At 41.6% G+C, this 12,338-nt stretch overlaps 1 non-coding gene across 1 annotated transcript; it reads right to left on the reverse strand.

The window, feature by feature from the left end:
* Positions 1-2,687: 2,687 nt before the first annotated feature.
* TRNAG-GCC (transfer RNA glycine (anticodon GCC)) lies at positions 2,688-2,760 on the reverse strand. Its single transcript has one exon. It is a non-coding gene; the product is annotated as a tRNA-Gly (tRNA).
* Between the last annotated feature and the right edge of the window lie 9,578 nt (positions 2,761-12,338).

Consider the following 12,338-nt stretch of genomic DNA (forward strand, 5'->3'; position numbering starts at 1 on the left):
TGCCATGATCTTAGTTTTCTGAATGTTGAGCTTTAAGCCAACTTTTTCACTCTCCTCTTTCAATTTCATCAAGAGGTTCTTTAGTTCTTCTTTACTTTCTGCCATAAGGGTGGTGTCATCTGCATATCTGAGGTTATTGATATTTCTCCTGGAAATCTTTATTCCAGCTTGTGCTTCATCCAGCCCAGTGTTTCTCATGATGTACTCTGCATATAAGTTAAATAAGCAGGGTGACAATATACAGCCTTGACAAACTCCTTTTCCTATTTGGAACCAGTCTGTTGTTCCATGTCCAGTTCTAACTGTTGCTTCCTGACCTGCACAGATTTCTCAAGAGGCAGGTCAGGTGGTCTGGTATTCCCATCTCTTTCAGAATTTTCCACAGTTCATTGCAATCCATATAGTCAAAGGCTTTGGAGCAGTCAATAAAGCAGAAATAGATGATTTTTGGAACTCTCTTGCTTTTTCAGTGATCCAGAAGACGTTGGCAATTTGATCTCTGGTTCTTCTGCCTTTTCTAAAACCAACTTGAACATCTGGAAGTTCATGGTTCACGTATTGTTGAAGCCTGGCTTGGAGAATTTTGTGCATTACTTTGCTAGCGTGTGAGATGAGTGCAATAGTTTGAGCATTCTTTGGCATTGACTTTCTTAGGGATTGGAATGAAAACTGATCTTTTCCAGTCCTATGGCCTCTGCTGAGTTTTCCAAATGTGCTGGCCTATTGAGTGCAGCACTTTCACAGAATCATCTTTCAGGATTTGAAATAGCTCCACTGGAATTACATCACTTAAGTATAAACCTAACAAAATATTTGTAAGATCTATATGAGGAAATACGGTACTGTAGTTTTTTATGAAAAATTAAAAGATAACAAAATAAATGGAGAAATATTCCATGTTCATGGATAGGAATACTTAATATTGTCAGGATGTCAGATCTTCCCAACTTGATTTATGGATTCAGTGTGATTTGCAATCAAAATCCCAGCAGATTATTTTATGGATATTGACAAACTAATTCTAAAGTGTATATGGAGAGGCAGAAGACCCAGAATAGCTAATACAAAACCGAAGGAGAAAAATTAAATTGGAGAGAACTTTCTCTACCTTTGCTATAAAGCTACAGTAAAAAAAAAAAGAGAGAGAGAGTGAGTGACATTGATGAAATAATAGACAAATAGATCAACAGCACAGAGTAGAGGGCTCAGAAATAGATCCCCATAATAGTCAACTTATATTTGACCAAGGAGGAAAGGCAATATAATGGAGCCAAAATAGTCTCTTCAACAAATGGTGCTAAAACAACTGGACATCCACATGCAAAAAAGTGGATCTAGATACACACCTTATACCCTTCACAAAAATTAACTCAAAAATGGATAGCAGAGAGACCTAAATGTAAAATGCAAAAATATAAAACTCCTAGAAAAAATATAGGAGAAAACCTATATGATCTTGTGTATGGTGATATCTTTTTAGATTCAACACCAAAGACATGCTCAATGGAATAACTGATAAGCTTAACTTAGTTAAATTGTAAAACTTTTGGTCTATGAAAGACAATATCAAGAACAGAAGACAAGACATAGTAGGGAGGAAATATTTGCAAAAGACACATCCGATAAAGGCAATTACACAAAAAGTTCTTAAAGCTCAATAACAAGAGAACAGACAAACCAATTTAAAAATGAATCAAACACCTTAACAGACATCTCAGTGAAGAAGATGACAAATAAGCATATGAAAAGATGCTCCACACATGTCATCAGGGAAATGCAAATTAAAGCTAGACACCACCACACACCTATTAGAATAGCTGAAATCCACAACACTGAAAACACCAAATGGCAAAGATGTGAAGTAAAAGGAACTCTCATTTATTGCTAATGGTACAGCCACTTGGGTGGAATGTTTGGAGGTTTCTTATAAAACTGAGCATACTCTTACATGTGGTCCGGCAATCATGCTCCTTGGTATTTACCTCGAGTAGCTGAAAACTGACATTCACATAAAACCATGCACGTTGATATTTATAGAAGTTTATTCATAATTGTGAAAACTGGGAAGCAACCAAGATACCCTTGGTAGATAAATGGATAAACTGTGATGTGTCTAGATATTGGAATATTACTTAATGCTAAAAAGATATGAGTTAATTGAGACATGAAAAGACACAGAGAAATCTTAAATACATGTTACTAGGTGAAAGAAGCCAATCTAAGAAAGCAACACACTGTGTTATTCAAACTACATGACGTTCTCGAAAAGCCAAAACACTGGAGACAGTAAAAAGGTCGGTGGTTGCAGAGCGGGTGAAGGGGAGAGGTGGGTGAAGGGAAGAGATGATAAGCAGAGCACAGAGGACTTCTTAGGGTAGTGAAAACACTCTGTATAGTATAATGGTGGATATATGTAATGATATATTTGTCCAAGCCCATAGAATATACAACACAAGAGTGAATCCTAAGGTAAACCCTAAGAGCTCTGGAGGTAATGTAGCTTCATCCTCGGTAAGAAATGTACCATTCTGGTGAGTGATGCTGATAATGGGAGAGACTATGCATGTATGTGGGCAGGAAGTTTACAAGAAATCTCTGCACCTTCCTTTCAAGTTTATTATAAACCTAAAATTTCTCTAAAATATAATAGTACTTTTTCACTGTGCCACATGCATGCAAGGTCTTAGTTCCCCAACCAGGGATTGAACCTGTGTCCCCTGCATTGGCAGCGCAGAGTCTTAACCACTGGACCACCAGGGACATCCCTAAAAACAATAAAATTTTAAAGTTAGAAAAACAGAATTCTGGAAATGGATGATGGTGATGATTATACAATGACATGAATATACTTAATACCACTGAAATACATATACATTTAAAAATGCTTTAGATGGTAAGTTTTACATGATATGTATTTACCACATTGAAAAAAATTCTAGGAGGAGGATTGGTCCTAAGAAACTCATTGATTATCACTGGAAATGGAAGTTGTGAACTCAAATTTATACTTAATACCTGCTCTGTGCCAAGAATGATGTCATGTGTCTTGCATTATTACTTCACATAATTAGTAATGATTTAAGTAAGAGCTACTTGTCTATTTGGGAAGCAGTCACTGAGCACTTTTAACGTGGGCATTGTGCTACGATCTCAACAGCAAACAGCCCTAGCTCGGTCCATGCCTGGAAGGGCTAACAGGTCCAGGTTCTAGTGCAGGATGCTGACTCCTCCCAGCACAAAATGGGGAGAACAGAAGAGGAGTATCTACTTCTGGGCCCTTCCAGGTCCTGTTAAACATTTACATACATTATATGTATAATCCCCCAGCAATCTCAAAGTTTGGAACTATTATCTGCATTTTACAAAGGATGACCTTGAATCTCAGATCTAACTTACCTAAGATTACACAACTGCTAAGTAAGTGGTAGAGCTGCAATGCAAAGACCAAGTTTATTAACAAAGCCTATGTCGTCTACATACATGAGTTCTGTGGATCAAATTGTTCTGTGGATCAAGCTGCCTCAAGACAAAATTTTCCCTTTGGGCTTCCCAGGTGGCTCACTGGTAAAGAACCTGCCTGCCAATGCAGGAGTGCCAATGCAGGAGTGCCAGTGCACTCATCTCACACACTAGCAAAGTAATGCTCAAAATTCTCCAAGCCAGCCTTCAACAACACATGAACCATGAACTTCCAGATGTTCAAGCTGGATTTAGAAAAGGCAGAGGAACCAGAGATCAAATTGCCAACATCTGTTGGATCATCAAGAAAGCAAGAGAGGTCTAGAAAAACATCTATTTCTTTTCTATTGACTATGACAAAGCCTTTGACTGTGTAGATCACAACGAACTGTGGAAAATTCTTCAAGGGATGGAAATACCAGACTACCCGACCTGCCTCCTGAGAAATCTGTATGCAGGTTAGGAAGCAACAGTTAGAATTGGACATGGAACAACTGACTGGTTCCAAATAGGACAAGGAGTTCGTCAAGGCTGTATATTGTCAACCTGCTTATTTAACTTATATGCAGAGTACATTATGCGAAATGCCAGGCTGGATAAAGCACAAGCTGGAATCAAGATTGCCGGGAGAAACATCAATAACCTCAGATACGCAGATGACACCACCCTTATGGCAGAAAGTGAAGAGGAACTAAAGAACCTCTTGATGAAAGTGAAAGAAGAGAGTGAAAAAGTTGACTTAAAACTCAACATTCAGAAAACTAAGATCATGGCATCTGGTCCCATCACTTCATGGCAAATAGATGGGGAAACACTGGAAACAGTGAAAGACTTTATTTTGGGGGGTTCCAAATCTACTGCAGATGGTGATTGCAGCCATGAAATTAAAAGACTCTTGCTCCTTGGAAGAAAAGCTATGACCAGCCTAGACAGCACATTAAGAAACAGAGACATTACTTTGCCAACAAAGGTCCTTCTCATCAAGGCTATGGTTTTTCCAGTAGTCATGTATGGTTGTGAGAGTTGGACTGTAAAGAAAGCTGAGCGCCGAAGAATTGGTACTTTTGAACTGTGATGTTGGAGAAGACTCTTGAGAGTCCCTTGGACTGCAAGGAGATCCAACCAGTCCATCCTAAAGGAGATCAGTCCTGGGTGTTCATTGGAAGGACTGATGCTGAAGCTGAAACTCCAATACTTTGGCCACGACATGCGAAGAGTTGACTCATTGGAAAAGACCCTGATGCTGAGAGGGACTGGGGACAGGAGGAGAAGGGGACAACAGAGAATGAGATGGTTGGATGGCATCACCGATTCAATGGACATGAGTTTGAGTGAATGCCAGGAGCTGGTGATGGACTGGGAGGCCTGGTGTGCTGCGATTCATGGGGTCGCAAAGAGTTGGACACAACTGAGTGACTGAACTAAACTGAATGCAGGAGACCCAGGTTCAGTCCCTGGGTCGGGAATGAGAAGGGAATGGTAACACATCCCAGTGTTCTTACCTGGAGAATTCCATGAACAGAGGAGACTGGTGGGTTATAGTCCATGGGATTGCATAGTCCATGGGATCGCAAAGAGTCAGACATGATTTAGCAATTAAACAACAACAAAGATAAGAAAACAATAAAGACAATACGGTGACTTATCTATTAAAAAAACTTTATTCCATTCATAAGCTATTCTATACACTATAATTTGTCCCCTTTTACCTTTTAGAACCAAATGTTTTATTTTTGTCTTATGAACTGATGGGGATAATAAATGGGAGTTGTCTCTCTCTTTTAGGATCCTAATAACCAAATCTTATTCCTATATTTGGAAAATCCTGTACTTTACGGAGCTCAGTAGGAACCTCTGCCTACCTCCAGCCCTGGAAGCTCACTTCGCCATTCTTCCTCATAGTGAGGAAACAAGCCCCTGAACTTTGCTTCACGAATGGTAAGTTCACACCAGTCTTTGAACTGGAAGAGCATTATGAAGCAAGGACTGCCCAGCATCAGCAGAGGCTGTATCTGCTTCTAACCACGTGTCAGTTCTTGGACCTCCCCGCCGAAGCACTGGTGATCTTCGTGATTAAGCTATGGTGTCTACTCCTTAAAGGGGCTGCAGGGGCTCTGGGGTCTTCATCACATCACAGATTTGAACTATGTTCTCAATAACTTGGCTCTAAGAATCCAGCCCTCCTTGAGATTCTGTGAACCCCACACAACTCTCATCATAAATCCTTTCCTCCTTAAGCCTGGCAGAATTAGCTTCTATTGCTTGCAGCTAAGAATCCTTGCTGTGTGAGTAGTTATTTGTTTGTTCTAATACACATTTCTGACAGCCTAAAAGGGAGCACATTAAGCAGTTCCCCCAATATTTGAAAAAAAAACATTGGTTTATGGCATAAAAAATATTTAGGCATCACCCTTATATACAATGAATTCTAAGTTGTGCATTCAAAGCATTATCTAATGAACAATGAAAACAACTGAAACAGAATTGATATCATCTTGGACTTACGTGACTAAACAGAACTCTGGATAACCATATGGTCTGTATTATTCAGTTGTTAATATGGCCAAAGTAACCAGACTGACTTAATAAACAAACCAGATTGACTATGTGTCTACATAATTGCTTTCTCAGCTGCTGTGAAATGTTTGATCCAGTTAACAATATAGATAAGTTTCTCTTTTTTAAAGGTTAAAACAGCATGTAATTAATTAACTAATTACTGTACTGATTTATTATATTTACTTACTGAGTACAGCTACGGGTTTTTCACTAAGCCAGATGCCTGGCATGCAGCAAAGACACAAAGCTTATGATCTCAATTATCAACCATTCTTTCCATCTCCTCTGCAACCACCATTAGTGGCCAACCGCGATGACTTTTCATCTGGGCTTTTGTATTGCTCCCTGGCTAATTTCCTCTTTTTCTGCTCTTGTTCTCCTGAAATCCATTTTCCACTGATGAACAAGGGCATTCTTTTAAAACTTTAATTGGGTCATATTATCGCTCTGCTATAATTTCTTGCAAAAAATTTCCAATATCCTTAGCTTTATGTCCAAAGTTTCTAACACAACGAGGAAAGACCCATGTCATCAGGTTATGCATGCACACACGCCAAGTCGCTTCAGTCATGTCCGACTCTTTCGACCCGATGGACTGGAGCCACCCAGACTCCTCTGTCCGTGGAATTCTTCTGGCAAGAATACTGGAGTGGGTTGCCATGCCCTCCTCCAGGTGATCTTCCCGACCCAGGGATCGAATCCACGTCTCTTGCAGCTCCTGCATTGCAGGCAGATTCTTTACCATTGAGCCACCAGTGAAGTCCTGTGATCAGATTATATTTCTAACATAAATTCACTCCTGCCACCTGCACCCTGCCGCAATGTCCCAAACATACTGTCCTCTCAGTTCCTAAGGTGCTTTCATCTCTTGCTGACTCAAAGTCTTTAAACATATGGTTCCTTGTGCCTGGAATGTTTTTTCTCCCCCTGTTCACCCGGCTAGCCCCTACTTACACCTCTTATTTCAGATTTCACTTCCTCCGGGACACCTTCTTTGACCACTCAGCTTAAGACAGACCACTGATTTACTCTCTCAGTACACCTAAAAGCTTTCTTTCATAGCTTTGATGGCAGCCTGTAGTTCTATATTTACATGTTGTTTATGAGTTTAATGTCTGTTTCCTCCACAGTAGTCTGAAAGCTTTAAGAAGACAGGGACCATGCCTGTCTTGTTCACCACCTGGCATCCAACAAAGCATGTTGTACGGACTCCTTAAACATCTGTTGAAGGAATGAATTAGCAGATGAATCCTGGGCTTATATAATGTTGTCCAGAACAGGAAGTGCTGGAAATTACAGGAAAAAAGGAAACTCAGAGGAGCCTGGAAAGCTAAGGAAAGACTTCTGGGGGAGGTGGCCCTTTAGGGAGACCCCAGAGGATGGGTAAAATGTGAATAGTCTCTGAAGAGACCTGTGGGGAGAAGCTTCATTTCTCAAGGAAAAGGAAAATCCAGGAGAAGTGTGGCCACTTGGCAGGAGAGAGTGAGGGGTCCCACCTGGGTGTCACCTGGCTCTGGAGCTCATTCTTGGATGGCAGTGAGCAGTTGGCTTCCAAGTGCAGGGTGAAGCCATGAAGCAATTTCTTATGAACCCTATATCTTGAGCAGACACATTCATGCAGTGAAACTACTCAGGACACAGACTACCAGGCAGGTGGTGAGGGCACAGTGGCAGATACAGCAGGCTGGTTTCCTCGATTCCATGCTGACACCTGACAGGAGTGTGCTTGCCTCACGCCGGAGCCTAGGAAAACTAAGACGACACGCCCAGGCTCCCTTGATCTAGAGACTCCCAGCAAAAGGCCTCTGCCGGATTTGGGAGGAAGTGACATGATGATGCATAAGAGGCCACACTTTGCTGCTCTTTGCAAGCACCATTGTCAAAGCACTTGCTTTTTTGTGGCAGCTATAGCAAAGGTCCTAGAGTCCGGTCACTAGCTTCCTGGACATTGAGGGCATAGCGCAGAAGGTCCCTTTTGCTCATGCAGATTGTGGCCCACGGACAGTGGTTCCAGGGTGAAAACTCTTGGAGAACATGATTTGGAGAACTTCCCTTAACTCATACAAGGTTCAAAAGTCACTTTAGAATGCAAAAATGTGTCAATTCAGTCATTTAAAATATTCACCAGGGACTTCCCTGGTGGTCCAGGGGTTAAGAATTGACCAGGTCCGCTCACCTGCCAGTGCAAGGGATACAGGTTTGACCCCTGCTCCGGGACGATCCCACATGCCTCTGGGCAACTAAACCTGGGATGCACAGCTATTGAGCCCACCGGCCAAAACTCCTGAAGCCAGCGTGTCCTAGTGCCCAGGCTCTGCAACAAGAGCAGCCGGGCAGTGAGAAGACCACATGCCGCAACTGAAGAGCGGCCGCCACCCCAGACACAGCTAGAGAGACCCTTGTGCAGCAGTGAAGACCCAGGGCAGCCAAAATTAATTAATCAATAAATTAAAAAATGCAGCGTCCTCTAAACGTGATTTAAAGTCAACAAAGCCAGGTCCTGCTGTGGGCTGGCCACTTGCAGGGGACTCCATATATGGCCCTTCTTTCTTTCCTTGTTCTTTATCCAGTTTGTTTTCCAGTGTACGATCTCTTTGGAGAGTGGGTATTACAGAGGCTAGACAGGAAGGGGGAGAGGAGAGTTCTCATTTGACCAGCACTTTATAACATGGCTTCACACTTTCTGCATCTGGCCGATGTTTCAAGTTTACTTGCTGTTGAAGATTCCTTACAGACCTTGACATCACAATAGTTGTTAACCTGCGGTTTCTCCTATCTGGGCAAACATGTGCAGACATTTCTGCAAACATTTCTGCAACTCCTTCCTCTGCAAACTCTAGGGAATGGTGATCCACCTCAGTATCATTTCCGTTAAGGTCTCTTTGTTCCTCTGCTGATCCTAATGGAAAGCATCAAATGTGGCTCTCCCCCTGACTCTCAAGTTCACACACATAGCCCCCATCCCAGCCACAGGAAGCATTCATACATTTCCTATCCCCCAAACACTGTGAGCGCAGGTCTATCATAGCATAGTAGCAACCCTCCTTCTCTCTGCCACCTGCACAGTTTGCCAGCCCACCTCCAGCCTTCGGATTCCCAGGAGGAGTCAAGCAATAGCCATACTGATTCTCTAACTGCAAGGGAAACAGTATGCTACCCAAATGAGTTCCTTGAGGCCCTTCTTAGTCTGTGTTAGGTATTGACAAAAAAGGAAAGAAAAAACCCACACAACCTATTTATTCTGAGACCTTACTGAGGACTATACCCAGGGGATAAGCTTTCAGACAGATCTGAGGAACTATTCCAAAGAGGTTATGGAGAGAAGCCAAGAAATATAGGAGTTTTTGCAGGAAAAAAAAATGTAGTTGAACATCAAAAGATTACTTCTAACCACAAAAACGGATATCTCAAGTTAATAATTTTAGTGCTTTTCTAAGTATAGGAAAATTCAAGAGCCTAGGCTCATTGAAATTATTCTTTTGATATGCATCTTAATTATCTAAGGATAATATGCATATTTCACCATCAGAATTCCCTCCAGGGCACACCGTGGGGTGAGGGGGTGGTATCCCAGCAAAGTTTGACAGCTTGATGTCAGGCAACCTTCTTTGTTAACTGAAGTGCAGGTGCCACTCTTTCTACCCAGAGGAGGAGACACTCTTCCCCCTTAGGATGGGGACTCGAGACTCATAACACACGAGCATCTCTTAAAAATCCTTCGCGCTAAATCCCCTCTCAATATCAACCCTCTCACCGTTTAAGTCCTCGATAGGAGTGACTCATCTAATCAGTTCACTGCCACTTCTGCCACCTACATTATCGTTTCTGCCGAGTAATCAGTCTTGCAACTCATGATTGTACTGCTGCCTCAGTTGATAATGCATTTTTAACATCTTTTGCACCAGAATTCATCTCTCCCCTCCTCTAACTTCTCCCACTCCTAGAACATTGCTTTCAGGGGTTTGCGGGGAGGTATTCATCCCTTCATCCCATCTTTAGTTCCTGACATGGATCCTGGTTAGTATAATCCACTCTTAGTATTTTTACCCTCTTATCAATGATTGAAATAGGAATTAAGGTTTGAGCTAATCAGGAAAATATTCTGGTCTTATTATCTCACATTAAACTTACATCCTAAATTGGCCCAGTTATATCAAAAGACAAAGAGTTTCCCTCTCTATTTCACCTGCTTGGTATGAGAAAGGAAGTGTGTTGTGGTAGTTGCTACTGGCAGCCCTGTTGTGATCATGAGGAAAAACATCCTGAGGACAATATCAACCTGTGGAAGAGGTGAAGCTGAGACTTGGAACCCTTATCATGATATAGCTGGGATTGCTCTCCTTTTAGACTTCTTGTTTCAAGAGAAAATAATTGCCCTTATTATTGATATTTTAGCCAATTTCAGTTAGAGTTTTTGTTAACAATGAAAGTCAGTGATCTTCTATAGATTCCCTGTTTCAATTCAGTTCATGAGTGCTAAACCATCCCCTGTAGAAATGGAAACATATGGTGATGGAAAACAATAATTAGGATAGCAAAGGTCACTTGTTTCTTCCAAGCGACTTTCAAGAGCTAAAGGACTGCTGCATACTTGGGGAAAGAGGAAGAGGTAAAAAAATACCAGAGAGGCAGACACTCTACAGAAACTAAGAGACAAAAGCATTTGAAAGTAACTTCTGAAATAATTTTCCATTATAAGTCCAATTTTAATGTCCCAATTGTCTGCACCCTGTTAGCAGCACCTGAGCAATTAAAATTACTTGAGATAATTGCTTCAGATGAATTGCAGAAACCCACTGTGCTTGATTATTTCCTTCCCAACAAAACAGTTAACTTATATTTTATTAATTTATGAGACAAGTATTTTGAAAAATGCAAATGTTTTTATAGAAAGATACCAAATCCACACATGAACTTATAAACTTCATTTTTAATTAAATAAATGTCTTTATGGGAAATTGCTGTTTCCAGCCAACAAGGCTCTTTAGTTAACCATTTTGTTTTTATTCTATTAGAGTATCCAGTGCTATCCTTTTGGTAAATTACCTATGCACTCTCTATTTCTGGGAAGCTCAGGATGTCTGTGTGAGTATTTTGATGTGCTCAATGTGAAGAAATATGATCATGCTATAAGCAATGCCACTTTGTATCTGGCTACCTATAGCAATAATGATAAAAATAGACAGGAGTGAGACACTTAGGATAGCATCATCTGTGTTATGGTTGGAGAAATGATCAATAACCTCCTGAATGTTTCTTGTCTCTTCCCCCTCCACCACTTTAGTTCAGACTTTCATTATCTTGCTGGATTACCACAAAGCCACTGAAGTGGTATCATTTTAATCTCCTGTCTTTCCTGTCTCCGGTCCAGTCTTCACACTGTTTCCAGATACATCCTACAGGCACACAGCTCCCATCACATCACTGTCTCACTCAAGAGCCTTTAGGGACCCTTTACCACCAGCCAAAATCAATGGTATTCAGGGCCCTGTTGTTTAAGGGCTTAGTTCTAATGTGACCCGAATACATTTTCCAAACTTTTCTCCGTATCTTTGGCTTCATGCACTGTATGACATAACCCACTGGACTGTTTGCTGTTCCCCAGTGAGCCTTCCTGCTTCCACTTCTCTGAGCCTCAGCTGTGATCCTTCTCCTGTGATGACTGTTGTCTTAGTTCGTTTGGGATACTGTAACAAAAGTATCAGAGACTGGGTGGCTTCAACAACAAACTTTGATTTCTCACAGTTCTGAAGTCTGAGAAGTCCTCGATCAAGGCACTGGCAGACTTGGTGTCTGGTGAGGACCCACTTCCTATTACAGACAGCTATCTTCCTGCTCTGTTCTCACATGGGCTTCCCAGGGGGCGTGCAGGAGATGTAAGAGATGCTGTTTCGATCCCTGAGTTGGGAAGATCCCAGGAGGAGGAAATGGCAACCCACTCCAGTATTCTTCTTGGAGAATCCCATGGACAGCAGAGTCTGACGCGGTACAGTCCGTGGGGTCACACAGAGTCAGACTGAACTGAAGCCACTTAACACAAAGCCACATGGGTAGTACTTTAGAAAGATTGTGTGAGAAGAGAAGTCCATTGGTGTGGAGAAAGTTGAGAGTCTACAGTGTGGGGTGGATGAGGGCAACGAACCTCAGAGGCAAGGATGGTAGGAGAGGTGATAAGTCTCTGGGTCAGAGAGCTCCAAAGGGCCATAGCAGCTTGGGATTTTTTTTTAATGTATTTATTTCTAACTGGAGGATAATTGCTTTATCCCATTACTTCCCATCACTTCATGGCAAATAGATGGGGAAACAACGGAAATCGTGAC

This window comes from Bos grunniens, chromosome 29 (assembly GCF_055505025.1).
Source record: "Bos grunniens cultivar Pamir isolate PY7600 chromosome 29, Bosgru_T2T1.0, whole genome shotgun sequence".
NCBI classification, from domain to species: domain Eukaryota; kingdom Metazoa; phylum Chordata; class Mammalia; order Artiodactyla; family Bovidae; genus Bos; species Bos grunniens.